General features: G+C 41.6%; 1 long non-coding RNA gene across 2 annotated transcripts in view; it reads left to right on the forward strand.

Moving 5' to 3' along the window:
- The window catches only part of LOC122437041, a 33,381-nt gene extending 17,488 nt beyond the window's left edge, over nucleotides 1-15,893 (forward strand). For both annotated transcript variants that reach the window (XR_006268166.1, XR_006268167.1), the window contains exon 3: nucleotides 15,691-15,893. This is a non-coding gene — a long non-coding RNA (uncharacterized LOC122437041). The remainder of the gene's footprint in view (nucleotides 1-15,690) is intronic.
- Nucleotides 15,894-16,414: the final 521 nt, after the last annotated feature.

The following is a 16,414-nucleotide window of genomic DNA, read 5'->3' on the forward strand; positions in this document are numbered from 1 at the left end:
ACTAGTTGGCTGAATCCAGAGCATCAGTATTGGGAGACTGGGGGATGGGGTTCCGGCCTGGAACATGAATGACTACTCAGCCACCTCCTGTGGAGTTTTCCCACCCACAGTCCTGTGAGCTGACTTTGGAGGGGCAGGAAGTGAAGGGAGAGGACCCAGCAGATGATTATTTTAATAGCCCAGCTGAGCATTTTTCAGCTTCAAGCATTTTTACCTGCGTTAGCTAATTAACTGATAGTTTGTCCAAGTGGAGATGAGGGATGGTAGGACACAGGGAGCTCATGCCTGATCACGCTTTCAGGGTCTGAAGGGGACTGATATCATGACTACAGTTCTAGGGCCAGGGCATTTAAGTGTTTGGACAGGGGCTAAAGAACAAGAGCTAATTGACAGGCTCTTAGGCCCATGTGCATGATGGTCAGCTGGTCTGTCTGAGACAGTGTGATAAATGCCCCATACAGTTCATGGGCAGTCACGGTCAGAGAAACCCAGTCAGACCCCATCACTGATCTGATGACAACTGCATGGGGTATTAGTTGCTTCACCACAGAAGTCTTGTCCAGAGAACTGTCCCTGTATCCAGGAGCCCAAGTGAGATTCTTCATGTTCAGAGATGTTGCATATGATTTTTTTTATACAGGAAAACTTTCACATCAGAACCCAGCCAGCGATGAATTCCTATTATTTGCTATTTGCCTTCTATAAGGAGCATCAGAAAAGACAAGCATATTTATGGAAAGGAGTGTGTTTTAGTACAGCTTGTAGTAATTCAATATAGGCATCTATAATTTCACATTTTAAAATTTACCTTAAAATTTTTACATAAGTAAAATATACTATTTTTTGTGTATATTTTTGTGGGTTTAGACTTAACTGTAAAGAAAAATATTTTAGGCTTTGTGGACACACAGTCTGTCACAAATACTCAGCTCTGCCTTTGGATCACCAGATAATACATAAATGAATGAACATGACTATTTATGAACACTGAAATTTGATATATATTGTTGTTCAGTCACTAAGTAGTGTCTGACTATTTGCAACTCCATGAACTGCAGAATCCCAGGCTTCCCTGTCCTTTACTCTCTCCAGAGTTTGCTCAGACTCATGTCCATTGAGTTGGTGATGCCATCCAACCATCTCATCCTCTGTCTCCCCCTTCTCCTGCTCTCAGTCTTTCTCATCATCAGGGTCTTTTTCAATGAGTTGGCTCTTTGCATCAGGTGGCCAAAGTATTGGAGTTTCAGCTTCAGCATCAGTCCTTTGGATGAATATTCAGGGTTGATTTCCTTTAGAATTGACTGGGGCTGTAATTTTCTGACCTCTGGTTTAGACTGGGGTTTCTCAGCCTTGGCACTACTGACACTTTGGGGGTAGATAATTCTTTGCTGTGGGGGGTGTCCTGTTGCATTGTAAAAGGTTTAGCAGTGTCTCTGGCTTCTACCCATTAGATGCCAATATCACTCCCTCTTTGCATTGTGACAACCACAAATGTCTTCAGACATTGTCTGATAGCCTCTAGGGAGCAGATCGCCCCCTGTTGAGAAGCACTGGTTTAGACAAATGCGTACAGTCATTTCACTACCACAACAATGAAAATACAGAATAGTTGTATTATCCTAAAAGAGTCCCTCATACTGCATGTTTGTAATCAACACCCTCCTCCATCCCAATCCCTGAGAATCACTGGTTTCTGTTTCTATAATTTTGTCTTTTCCAGAATAATATATAAATAGAATCATCATAAGGCATGTAGTTTTTTGAGTTTGATTTCTTTCACTTAGCACAATGCATTTGTGATTTATTCATGTTGTTGAGTGTATCAGTAATTTATTCCTTTTACTGCTGAGTAGCATTCAATTTTATGGACATACCATAGTTTATCCATTCACCAGTTAAAAGATATTTGCATTGTTTCCAGTTTTTTTTGTGATTTTGGATGAAATTGCTTTGAACACTTGTGTGCAGGTTTTTGTCTGAATGTAAATCTTCTTTTTTCTTAGGTAAATACCTAAGAGTGGAATTTGGGGATCATATAGTAATTGTATATTTAATTTTATAATAAACTGCCAAATTATTTTCCAAAGTGGCTGTACAATTTTAAATTCCCACCAGCCATATATGAACATTCCATTTGTGCCACATTCTCACCAACACTTGGTATTGTCAGGGTTTGCTTTTTTAAGCCATTCTAATAGGCATTTAGTGTTTCATTGTGGTTTTAATTTACATTTCCCTATTGATTAATGGTGTTAAGCATATTTTAATATGCTGTCTATCTTTATTGGTGAATTGTCCATATCTCTTGCCCATTTTTTATGAAGTGATTTGTTTTCTTATTATTAAGTTCTTTATATATTCTGGATACAAGTCCTTTGTATGTGACTTGCAAATATTTTCTCTCAGTCTGTACCTTTCTTTTATTCTCTTAACAGAATCTTTTTATTTTATTTTTTATTTTTATTTTTTTTTACGTCAGAATCTTTTTAAAACAATTATCTATGTATTTATTTTTTTAAATTTTCGGCTGTGCTGGATCTTCATTGCTGCACATGGGCTTTCTCTAGTTGTGGCGAGCAGGGGCTACTCTCTAGCTGTGGTGCAAGGGCTTCTCATTGTGGTGGCTCTCTTGGTGTGCAGTACAGGATCTAGGGTGCACAGGCTTCAGTAGTTGTGGCACATGGGCTCAGTAGTTGGGGCCTGTGGGCTCCAAAGCTCAGGCTCATTAGTTGTGGCACATGGCGTGAGTTGCCCCGTGGCATGTGGGAGCTTTTTGGATCAAGGATTGAACTGGTGTCCCTTGCATTGCAAAGCGGATTCTTAACTATTGGACCACCAGGGAAATCCAACAGTTTCTTTCATAAGCCACTGCTGCTGCTGCTAAGTCGCTTCAGTCATGTTGGACTCTGTGCGACCCCATAGATGGCAGCCCACCAGGCTCCCCCATCCCTGAGATTCTCCAGACAAGACCACTGGAGTGGGTTGCCATTTCCTTCTCCAATGCATGAAAGTGAAAAGTGAAAGTGAAGTCGCTCAGTCGTGTCTGACTTTTAGCGACCCCATGGCCTGCAGCCCACCAGGCTCCTCCGTCTATGGGATTTTCCAGGCAAGAGTACTGGAGTGGGTTGCCATTGCCTTCTCCATTTTCATAAGCAGATGTTTTTAATTTTGAGGAAGTCCAGTTTATCAATTTTTTTCTTTTATGGATTGCTCTATTATGTCATATCAAAGAAAGATTTTTTTCCTGTGTTTTCTTCTATCAAGCTTTATAGTTTTAGGTTTTACATTTAGGTCTACAATCCACATTGAATTAGTTTTTATATAAAATGTGATATGTGTTGTTGTTTGTTCTTTTTTTGCATGTGGGTATCTAATTGTTTCACCACCATTTGTTGAAAAGACTATCCTTTCTCCATTGAACTGCCTTTGCACTTTTGTCAAGTTAGTTGAGAATATATGTGTGGGACTATTTCTGAATTCTCTATTTTGTTCCATTGATCTGTGTGTCTACCTTTTAGTTAATATCACACTGTCCAATCTTACATGTTAAATACAATTCTTAAAGGTGAATTCTTTTGAAACAGTTATGTGTCTAATAAGTGTTCTGTCATGTTGAACACATTCAGTATTGTTAAAGATTTAAAACCCAAAGCTAATGTTTAGGTGAAAATCTTGGATCAAAGTTGGCAGGTGACAGAGTTGACAATGCAGATAATGTGAAGGTGTTAAAAGAACACTGAAACATCTGTGGTTTTGGGCAAATCCCCTAGCCCAGTTAAAGTTCCTGGGAGTCATCTGACATTAGCTGAAATAGTAGTATGGTGGCAAGATGACCAGCCATTGAAAAACTTATTCTTTTCTTTTCTCTAATTTGGCTATTGGGTCTTAGCTGAGATATGCAGGATCTTTAGTTGTGGCATGCAAACTCTTAGTTGAGCATGTGGAGTCTGGTTGTCTGATTAGAGATTGAACCCAAGCCCATTGCACTGGAAGTGTGGAGTCTTAGCCACTGGACCCCATGTAAGTTCCTGTAGAACTTATTCTTGAGGACTCAAAAGACCCTGGAGAGAGTGTCTGAAATAGCTGAGGAGGGATTAATTTCTACAAGTATGGAAGTGGGTGTTCATGCTAGAATAAATAAGGTACAAAAGGTTACTAAATAATATAATCTCATTTGATAATTGGAAGCAAATAAAGCTGAGAATATGTGGTTATATTTTGGGGATTCTGCCTGGAATTCTTATAAATCTTATTGAAATTTATCCATACCATGAACTCATCACTATATCTAGAAATAAAGCCAGTAAATGTTTAGGATAATGACAAAGATAACATTACAAAATTTGTGCATGGTAGTAGATGTAGACTTCTAGAAATCTCTATGCATTGTGGGATTTAAAAGAACTGTGAAAAATCTGAAACTGAAAAGATGTGCAACTTTTCTGTTAGGTACCTGGGCAGATAGAGGTCCCACTAAGGTCTTCAGGAGGAGAGAGAACACAGCCTTACTCAAGTTTCTAAAGATGTGAACTGGGCTGCAGTACTAGGCAGATACCAGGGAACAGACTTTCAGTGTTGGATATGGTTAGAATTTCTCCTACATGAAAACAGATAGTTCCAACTGTCACCAGAGTTGGGGTGTCACTAATTGCTGGGGACAGGTGAAAGGAAAGGCCATTCAGTTAGAGACTTATGAGATCCAAAAGTTGAGAGTATTTGGGGGGAAAGCAACCTCTGGCATGAGGAAAGTGTGCTCTTGTTTGGGCCCTCTGCTGAGATACTACAAGTGGTGGATACCACTAGTGGAGAAGTGAGAGCAGAACTTCTGAGTCTGACAAAGGGAGTTTTCAAGGCTACCAAGGTCTCGGTGTTAGCTGGCTGAGTGCCAAACACTCTGACCATTTTAGCAGTTGGAAAGGTTTATAGTCATAAGGTTGTTCCGATTTTTTTTCTATGCTCTATTGGAGGGTGTGAGAAAAGATGCGTACTTTTTTTTTCTTTAAAAAAAGGAAGAAAGAAAGTGAAGTCGCTCAGTAGTGTCTGACTCTTTGTGACCCTGTGGACTGTAGCCTACCAGGCTCCTCCATCCATGGGATTCTCCAGGCAAGAATACTGGAGTGGGTTGCCATTTCCTTCTCCAGGAGATTTTCCCAACCCAGGGATCGAACCCAGGTCTCCTGCATTGCAGGCAGATGCTTTACCCCTCTGAGCCACCAGGGAAGCCCTTTTTCTTTAAAGGTGCCTACTTTTGAATTAGGGTTGGAGACACACTTATAGGAGGCAGAGGAAACAGAAGCCAAAGTTCTAAACAGTATGAATCAAGTTCTCTGTATAATAGGGAAGGACTAGTGTTATCTTAAAGTAAGGCTTTGGGGAAAATTTCAGCTGTGAGACCCAGAATAGTCTTTTAGATTCTTCCAGTTATTGAAATTAACATAGGAAAAGGAGGAAGGGAGGCAGCTCAAGTCATGGGATGAAGGAAACTCCATCAATTGAGGTGATTGTAGATACCCAGCAAGAGCTCCAATGACTACTATCCATGAAGACTTCAAGGTACATATGAAAGCCCTACTAGTGCCCTTAGAGGTTTGGAGAAAGAGCTCTGAGGGTGGATACTTCAGAGTCCTAAAAGGTAGAATGCTGGAGGAAGTGGGGGGTGAGGAGGCTCCAGGCCAAGAAGAAATTCCAGCTATCCTAAGATTGAAGAGCATCTGGGGAAGAGGGAGTGGAGATGGGCCTAGAGTTTGAGCTGTCTTCAACCCACCCAGGAGCCCCAGGCAGGTGAAGAGCCCATCTTTGTCTTGTGGAGTAAGGATCCTAGGAAGATGAGGAGCCAAGAAAAGCACCAAGCAGTAAGTATGGCTTGATAGTGAATTCACAAGTAGCAAGCTCCCAAGCCATTCCCCAAAACAAAAATAGAATGGATAAGATGTGGTTTTGCTTTAGTACTGATTGACTGGCATGAGTAACCTACAGGAGTGGTGGAAATGATAGAAGAGATGAAAAATCTGTAGTTATATATTGGACCCTGGCAGTGCTTGGCAAAGGTAGGTACATTATAGGGATCAAGTCCAGACTCTTTAAAGTGTTCACTGGAAGCATTTGGTAGTGTTCTACCCTTACCCAGGAAAATCAAAGCAAGGAAGAGTCTAAAATTCCCACCCTCCCTGTTCCCATTCTGGGTCCTTTAATTTGGGGGATTCCTAAAATTCAAAAGGTAGAAATAGAAGGACCAAACCTGGAATAGTTTCTCTAAGAATGGGCTGTTGACTGAGCATAAGGTATGCCCATAATCTTGAATTTGGAAGCCCAGAACCTTCAGAAGATAGTGCAGTAAGTCTATATGGTCTGAGAGGGATGATTTTTTAGTTCACCTTAAAGAACTACTGATTAACTGCATCAGTTCTGGGTTCCATATCCCCTTTTGTGATAGTGAAGGAAAAAAATCAGGTGAATTCTGGGTTTGTGTGGATTTCCTGGCTCTGAATAGACAGTCTAAAATAGTCCAGCACACTGTGTTCCTTATACAGGATGGCTTAGCCACTTCCTATGGAGTCAGTTGTTTCCAGAATTGGATGTCAGAGCAGGTATTATAAAATCTCTATGACTGCATAGAACATTAACAGGGTAGATTTTATCTGTCTTGTATATGTCTAGCAATGTGAAGGGACTGGAGTTTCAGGAACCCTTATTACTACTCAGGTTATTGGAGAAAGTGAGTGGTCATTTGAATTTATCTGCAAGTGCTTACTTATTCATTTATATGTAATATTTATATATTCATTATTTATGTTTATATACATATATTCATATTCTCCAAAACCTTGGAAAAAACGTGGACAATGGGTCTTTGAGTAGTGAACATATATATTAAAAAAAGTAGTGAACATGTTTTTTTTTTTTGTCTGCCCAGATTTTCTTTAAAACTGCCCTTCCCAATTCTAAATCTATGTATCTTGGGTATAGCTGGCCTCATACTCTGCTTCTAGGAGTGCCATATGACCTGATGCCGCTGCTGCTGCTAAGTCGCTTCAGTTGTGTCCGACTCTGTGCGACCCCATAGAAGGCAGTCCACCAGGCTCCTCTGTCCCTGGGATTCTCTAGGCAAGAATACTGGTGTGGGTTGTCATTTCCTTCTCCGCCATATGACCTAGGCCTGTCCAATTAGAACTTTCCATCTAACGAGGCTGAGGGGTTGGTTCGGGGTGAGTGTGTGATCCAAGTTAAGCCATTGAGATTTAACCCTCAGAATTTTTCTGTAACTATAAGGAGAAACTTGCACTTTGCTAGATGGCATTGCTGAGCGTGTGGAATGTAGGCCTGGGGTTGCTGGATGCTCTCCTTGTCACCACTTAGGGGAACATCAAAGGGAAGGAGGACTGAGAATGAATCTGATTCCTGGTAGCATTATTTGAGCACCTCAACTTAAGCTTAGGGCTTTCCAGGTGGCTCAGTGGTAAAGAATTTGCCTGCCAATGCAGGAGCCACAGGAGCTGCGGGTTTGATTCCTGGGTTGGGAAGATCCCCGGAGGAGGAACTGGCAACCCACTCCAATATTCTTGCCTGAAGAATCCCATGGACAGAGGAGCCTGGCAGGCTACAGTCCACAGGATTGCAAATAGTCAGACATGACTAAGCATGAACACACTCAACTTAAGCATGTTTATTTGACTTAACCAAATTTTATTTTCTTAGGCTCCAAAATCACTGCAAATGGTGACTGCAGCCACGAAATAAAAAGACACTTGCTCCTTGGAAGAAAAGCTATGACAAACGGAGACAGAGTAATAAAAAACAGAGACATCACTTTGCCAACAAAGGTCCATATAGTCAAAGCTATGGTTTTTCCAGTAGTCATGTACGAATGTGAAAGTTGAATCACAAAGAAAGCTGAGCGAAGAAGAATTGATGCTTTCCAACTCTAGTGGTGGAGAAGATTTTTGAGTGTCCCTTGGACTGCAAGGAGATCAAACCAGTCAATTCTAAAGGAAATCAACCCTAAATATTCATTGGAAGGACTGATACTAAAGCTGAAGCTCCAATGCTTTGGCCACCTGATGCAAAGAGCCAAGTCACTGGAAAAAGACCCTGGTGCTGGGAAAGATTGAGGGCAGGTGGAGAAGTGGGTAATAGAGGATGAGGTGGTTGGATGGCATCATCGACTCAATGGACATGAATTTGAGCAAACTCCAGGAGATAGTGAAGGACAGGGAAGCCTGTTGTGCTGCAGTCTATGGGGTTGTGAAGAGTTGGATACAACTTAGCAACTGAACAACTACAACAAAGTTTCCTGTCACTTAAATCTGAAAATGTCATGCTAATACAATAGCGGTACTAGAACACATGGGAGGTTTTACAAGTCAATCTCAGTAAAAGAGAATGACATATAATGTCATTCAGTGTGTAAGAACAGGCCATGAGAAGATCTCTATTATTAACTAGTCCTACCCTATCAACTATGAAAATATGGAAATATTCATAATGTTTATGAAGAACTCTTCTAGGATTACAGAAGTCTTGTGCTCTAACTTGGCATTATCAGGACAGACCCAGAGCACCAATTCATAAGTCAGCTTAAAATCCAGAACGAAGTCAAATCCCTTACTCCCTTGACCCCTTTTGGGAGTTCAAGGCCTTGGCGACTTTGCTGAGCTCCTTAGCTTAAGGTTGTCCTAGCAATTGCTGATGCACGCTAATATCAGTTTTGAGGACATCTAAGTAGGTGCTATGTTAGAAAAATAAAGAAGAGAGAAGGTCTACAGTTCTTGTTATCGAGTCTGTCTGATAGTGAAACACCATTTAAGTGGAACAAATGGAACACCGTTTAAAACAGAGTTTCTGGGTTGAAAGTGGGAAATCACAGGTAAATTCTGAGAGAGATAGCAGGTGTGTCAAGTGTTAGACTAATCTCATTTGCCCATGTATTTCGCAGTCCTATTCGCAGAAGCAATAGGTTGATTGCTTCTGGTCAGTCAGTGTTAGCCGCTCAGTCATGTCCGACTCTTTGCGACCCCATGAACTGTAGCCCACCAGGCTCCTTTGTCCATGGAATTCTCCAGGCAAGAGTACTAGAGTGGGTTGCCATTCCCTTCTCCAGGGATCACACCTGGGTCTCCTGCATTGCAGGCTGATTCTTCACCATCTGAGCCATCAGGGAAGCCCAGGTTGCTTCTGGTACCTGGCTATTATTGATCTGTAAGTATGCCAGTGGTTTTTCTTCACTAGTTATATTCACAGGCCACCAAGAATCAGGCTCTGACACAGGTCTAGCGGGAAGACTTGGAAACCATGATCATGGTGGCATTTGACTATGTGGTCGAAGGCAGCTCATTACCATCCTAAGTGTGGGTGTAGAGTTGGAGACAGGAATCATGGACAGGAGCCAAGCCTAGTATATGTGTGTGTGGGTTCTCTCCAAAGAAAATACTCAAAACTTCCCAAGGGAGAGGACCAGAGCATCCTCCAACAGAGATGGCTTCAAGACCTGATAAATGGTATAGTACTGAATATTTGACATTCCATTTTGGAGGACTCCCAAGTCAGATGGGAGGCGGGGCCCATAAACTCTGATATGATGTTCAGTATGGTGCCAGAAGATGCAAGAATGAAATAAAATGCTCTTTCAGGGTTTGAGGCTGCTCATGAAGCTCAAAATAGCTAATTGGAAGTATAACACATAGCCAGTGAGAGAGGAAAGTCACAGTGATTGACCAAAATAACTTACTACTAATGTAGGAATCAATCCTTTCTTCTGGCCCACTCAGTAGGCATTAGGGTTCATGAGGAAGCCCTCCCCGTCTCACTGCTCATTCACTCAGTTGCATCCAACATTTTGCGACTCCATGGACTGTAACCCACCAAATTCTTCTATTATGAATACTGGACAAGAAAACTAGAGTGCGTTGCCATGACCTCCTTTACCTCCTGTCACTACTAGCGGCCTTATGGGGAACAGAGAGAGGAAATTGGAGAGTGGTTCACAGGGTAAAGACAGCAGCCTTATTTAGGATTCTTGGGTTACAAGTAACAATCTAGTTGGAGCTACTTAAATAAACAAGGAATTTATATAAACAGCCCCTATTAGACCTGAGAAAGGGGCCAGGCAGGGCACACAGACTTTCTCCTTGTAAGATGAGAAGTCAGTATGGTTAAGGGAACTTATCCACCAAGATAGAATTGTCAACATCAATACTGTTAGACCCAAGGGGTGGTCAAGGAACAGCTGTTTATAGCAGAATGGATGGAAGGAGCTTGGACGTGTACACAAGGATCCCCTTCACAGTGCAGGATGAAGCCAGGGGTTAAAAGAGATGGGAGTCAGAAATCTAAGGATTTGTGAATTCTAAATCTGAACATAGTCTTCCAGGTTTGCATGGAGGTATATTTGGCAAGATAAGGGCATAGAATATGCTTAATCATTTTGCTTAATTAATCATTCGTTCCTTTGATTTATAATTTTAAAGTATTTTGACATATGGTATGTGTGCTCCTATTTATATTGCTGTCCTGGGCCTTGCAAATGTTAGAGGTGAGCCTGACCTTAGAACAAGGACAAAGCTGGGCATTAGGAGGCTGGAGACTCAAGAAATTGACTATTGATCAGGTCCTTTCCATTCTACATCTCTGTTCCTTTCAGAGTGTTTCCTTCATCCTTCTTTGGCTTTCTGAACACTGGCCAGCTTCAGAGATTCCATGCTACAGATCCAAACCCCTGGAGAGACCAATTCTTGTTTTGGCCAACCCAATATTTGCAAATATTTGTGAAAGAAAATGTAACTCAACCTGCGTTCCTCAACTAAGGCCAGTGGCAAGGTCATGTGCAAATTGGAGAAAGGAATGTCACATTGAACTGGAGAAAGGTATTCAGCAGTGTGTACTACAATGGGGCAATTGACCAACCAGTCTGGGTCATCAATCCACTGACACCCTCAAGCCTTAACCCATAAACAGTATTCTTGGGGCTGGTTAATCTACCCAATGAGGTCCCAGAAGTGAGTGTATCACCTGGAAAAGCAGAGGAGGAAAATACTACCGATAAAGAGAAAGATTCTCAACAAGAAGAGTTGTAATCTTATTTTGTAGTGAGTAGTTTTTTAGGATTGGGATTTGCTGGTTACCTAATCCTCACCAAATGTGGCCTTTTTTTTAACCTCCTGTGTGTGTTCATACTACATTGCTTTAGTCGTATCCAACTCTGTGTGACCCTATGGATTGTAGCCCGCCAGACTCCTCTGTCCATGGGATTCTCCAGGCAAGAATACTGGAGTGAGTTGCCACATCCTCCTCCAGAGGATCTTCTTGACCCAGGGATTGAACCTACATTTGTTGTGCCTCCTGCATTGGCAGGAGGGTTCTTTACCATGAGAAACACCTTTCAAATCTACCCATGGCTCTCCCTCTTTTGCCTACATTGTTTCAACAATGTTTTATCTTCAAATGATTTTCAGTTTGTATCTTTAATTCACTTTGCAGTCTGTAATGATTCTTGAATACAAATTTGCTCTCATTGCTCAGAACATAAGGAATGCATTCTTGGGAATTCCCTGGTGGTCCAGTGGTTAGGTCTTTGTGCTTTCACTGCTGAGGGCCAAGGTTCAACCTCTGGTAGGGGAATTAAAATCCTGCAAGCTCTGGGGTGAAGCTGAAAAGAAAAAAAGAAAAAGAAAAAAAAAAAGAATGCATTCCTTATCTTGGCTTACAAGGCTCTTCATGTTTACCTTGTGCTTCATCCCTCACCATCCTCTACCTCCTTCATGACACAATTTCCAGGGTCCCCAAGAGACACTGGCTTCCCTCATGGCTCATACAGTAAAGAATCTGCCTGCAATGCAGGAGATGCAGGAGACCTGGGATGGATCCCTGGGCTGGGAAGATCCCTTGGAGTAAGAAATGGCAATCCACTCCAGTATTCTTGCCTGGAAAATCCCATGGACAGAGGAGCCTGGCGAACTATCCTCCATAGAGTCATAAAGAGTCAAACATGACTGAACACATGCACAAGAGACACATGCTCTCTTCTGGGCCTTTGTACATGCTTTTCTCCTTCTGGGCCTACATTCCCATCTGGCCTGTGACCCAACTAGAAAAGGAACCGGCTTAGACATGATGATTTTGAGGTGTTCTGGGGCTATCTAGTAGGAATTTGGGTAGGCAGGAGTAAGAATACTTTAGGAGGCTGATGAGGGTGCTACCCAGACGTCAGAAAGGGTGACTGACTTTCAACTGGAGGAAAGACATACTCCCTCAGAGAGGAAGGCAAGGAAGCAAGGATGGTAATAGTTGCTAAGCTCTGGAGGGGATGTAAGGAGGGAGGTGCTAAGCCTGATGGTCTCTGTGAAATAAAAGGCCAGGTTACATTTACTGATCTGAGGGTGAAAGACAGTCATTTGCGATAAGTGGTGAAGTTTGGAACATCAGAGAAAGCACATTGAAGATAAGTAAAAGAAACTGAAGTTATGACCAGAGACCAGCCCAGAATGAACTTGGCAAACTTTTTTTCTTTTTAAAATCTAAGCCCAGCTGCCTGAGTGTAAGAACAGAAGGAAGACTCATGTTTTGATCTGGAATTTGGCTTTGGCAGGGTGACTTTTTGGAAGGACAAGGAAGAGAGACAATTGAAGGTACTGGGAGAAAATTGTGAAAAAGATACACCTTGGGTCAGGCCTGTGGTTCCTGGTACTGGGACTAGCCTATGACAACATTTCATCAGTTTGAATAGCATATTTAAAGTGACTTACAGGGTTTTCCCTGGTGGCTCAGTGGTAAGCATCTGCCTGCCAATGCAGGAGACATGGGCTTGGTCTTTGATCCGGGAAGATTCATTCCCACATGCTGCAGAACAACCAAGCCCGCACACACAATTATTGAGCCTGTGCTCTAGAGCCCAGGAACCACAACTACTGAGCACATGAGCCACAACTACTGAAGCCCCCATGCCCTAGAGCCCATGCTGTGCATCAAGAGAAGCCAACGCAATGAGAAACCCGAGCACCACAACTAGAGAGTAGCCCCCACTCACCACAACTAGGGAAAAGCCCAGGAAGCAACGGAAACCCAGCACAATCAAAAATAAATAAATAAGTAAAATAAAAAGAAAAATAAAGTGACTTACAAACATTTCTTGGGAAGGATGGTCCTTTAGTTTGAAGTTATATTCTTTCTATTTCTTGCTTTTAAAATATCTTTAAAAATTAAATTATTGGGCAATATATTAGTTTCCTAGGGCTAGAATAATGAATAACCACAAATTTGGTGAATTAAAACAAAAATATATTCTATCACAATTTTGGAAGTTAAAAGTCCGAAATCAAGTTGTTGGTAGTATTGGTTCTTTCTAAAGACTCTGAAGGAGAATCTGTTCTATGCTCCTCTCCTAGCTTTTGGTGGTTGTAGGCAATTCTTGGTGTTTCTTGGCTTGGACATGTATCACTCCAGTTTCTGCCTGTGCTTCACACTGTCTTCCCCTCTGTGTCTGTGTCTCAAATCTCCCCTTGACTTTTTCCTTATGGTACCTGCCTTTGGATCTAGCACTCATCCTAAATCTAGGATGATCTCATTTTAAAATCTTTATGTCTGCAAAGACCCTCTGTCCAAATAAGGCCACATTCAGAGTTTCTGAAGGGTTAGGATGCTGACGTATTTTTTGGGGGCCACTATTTATTACAGTAGTATTAGATGGCCATCCTTTTCCTCCAATGCCTATGCCTGGTCAAAAAAAAAAAAAAAGAGGTAGGGAGGGTTGGAGAGAGTTGTCTATTTGAGCTGAGATTTCAGATAAAGAGCAATTCATGGGTATAGTATCATATGATTCTCATTTGCAGAGTCCTGGGAGAACTCAGAAGAAACATCAAGGCCCTATATCAGGGTAGGATACGGAGCTGGATTCCTCCATTGCCCTGGAAAAGAAGACAAGAAACATATTTGAGTTGTGGTTAGGGAACACAGCCAGAAATCAGTGCTGCAAGAACACAATCAGTGAAGAGTGTGAGGTTAAGATAATAGTCAAGGAGATCAGGAAGAGGCTAAACAGTAAAGCTATTGCAGAAGAAGATGGAGAGAGTAAATAGAGTGCACTGTCTTGCCCTGAACTTTTGGCCTCAGGAGAGTTAGCTAGTCTAAAAGCACGAGGTTGGGAGGGAAGGATAAATTGGAAATTTGGGATTAACAGATACATATATTATATATAAAATAGATAAACAACAAGGACCTACTGTATAGCACAGGGAACTATATTCAATCTCTTATAATAATCTATAATGGAAAACAATCTGAAAGGGAACATATAACTGAATCACTTTGCTTTACACCTGAAACATGGTAAATCAGCTATACTTTGATTTAAAAAAATGAAAATAGCACAAGGGTCAGTGAATGTATTACTACTTGTTCATGAGTCTCCTTTACTAGATGATGGGTTCATTAGGGACAGAATAGTGTCTTACTAAGTGTTGTTCGTTCAGTTGCTAAGTTGTGTCTCACTCTTTTTGACTCCATGAACTGCAGCACACCAGCTTCCCTGTCCTTCACTCTCTCCTGAAGTTTGCTCAAATTCATGTCCATCGAGTTGGTGATGCTATCTAACCATCTCATCCTCTGCTGCCCTCTTCTTGTTTTGCCTCCAATCTTTCCCAGCATCAGAGTCTTCCTATGAGTCCTCTCTTCACATCAGGTGGCCAAAGTATTGGAGCTTCAGCTTCAGCATCAGTCCTTCCAATGAATATTCAGAGTTGATTTCCTTTAGGATTGATTGGTTTAATCTCCTTGCAGTCCAAGAACTCTCAAGAGTCTTCTCCAGCACCACAATTTGAAAACATTAATTCTTTGGTGCTCTTACTGAGTACTCTGCATAAACTCTAGATGATGAAAGGATTTCAGTTGAACTGAAAAAGCTTGTCATTTTGGATTGTTCTTCCCTTCCACCTTTAACATTTAATAAATCTACTTTGGGTATAATTATCATATTACATATTTGATATATGTGATGACCAGTTGATAGGGACAGAGTAAAGGGACAAAGTAGGTGATTAAATAGTTAATCCCACTAGGGGATGGTAAATAAAAAATATATTGGAAACCCCTGTAAGTTAATGGCTACTATAGAAAGCAGGTTCAGAAAAACAAATATCATATATTAATGCATATATATGGAATCTAGAAAAATGGTACTGACAACCCTATCTGCAGGGAAGGACTGAGATACACATGTAGAGAATGGTAGCTTTGACATGTATATACTACCATGTGTAAAATAGAATGCTAGTATGAAGCTTCTGTATAATACAAGGAGCGCCAGCCTAGCACTCTGTAACGAGGGGTGGGATGGCAGTGGGGGTGAGAGGGAGGGGATATGTGTGTGTGTGTGTGTGTATATATATGTATATATATATATGTATATATACTTGACTAATTTGCATTGATATATGGCAGAAACCACCACAACACTGTAAAACAATTATCCTCCAATTAAAAAAAATTAAAAAAAGAAAGCAGGTTTGCTTAACTTCAAACCAAGCCGGCTTGCTTAGCAACAAAACCATATTACAGAAGCATGAAACGTGCCCCAAAACAATAAAACAATGGTGGCATGAGACCCACATACTGCCCAGTGAGTTCAGTAAGTTAATGATCTCTAGGATATGCTGCCTGCACATATAAAAAACAATAATCTGTGGACCTTGCTTGACCATGCAGGGACAAGAAAACTCCCCTGCTCAACCTGGAGGAAGAGCTGATGATGGAAGCATGACGTCTACTCAGGAAAGACAAAGAAGTTCTCCCCCTCTCCACTTTTCCTTTGATTATAAAACCGTAGCTCTGTAAGTTCTTGGGGCACGATACACCCTCACCAGTTGCTTGTAAGCCTCACAAGCATCCTCTTCTAATAAATCACTTCTTATCTATCCCTTTACCTCTCACCGAATTCTTTTCTGTGCTGAGACATAAAGGACTATGGTCCTGGAGCTCTTCGGATCCCCCTGAAACAACACCAAAAATGGTTTCAAATGGTGACCATGACAGGACTGTGGTAAGATAAGAAGAAGGGGTCGGGTCCTAGTAGGGGCATGGGATGCCATGGGCTAGGAGTTCAAGGGAGGATGCTTCACCCATGATAGCCCATTTCAGTCAGCCCAATCCACTCTGAATGCTTTGGGTCTCTGATTGGGTTCCCAGGTACAGGTCAGGAAGACAACGGTATGAATGTCTAAAGATGGAACTGGAGGAACTGTGGCAATCAGCATGAGTTGCTATAAAAAGGTGGTGTGGATGTTTAGAGATGCTGAAGGGATCTTGTTGTTGCAGGGGTCAAGAGAAATGGCATGTGAAAAGGAAGGAATTTCACTGTCTGGCTTGCTTTGGTCAGATTGGAATCCCGGCCACACGGAAACATACAACGGCAGTGAGATGGTTACGCTTG

Source organism: Cervus canadensis, chromosome 2, assembly GCF_019320065.1.
Source record: "Cervus canadensis isolate Bull #8, Minnesota chromosome 2, ASM1932006v1, whole genome shotgun sequence".
NCBI lineage: Eukaryota > Metazoa > Chordata > Mammalia > Artiodactyla > Cervidae > Cervus > Cervus canadensis.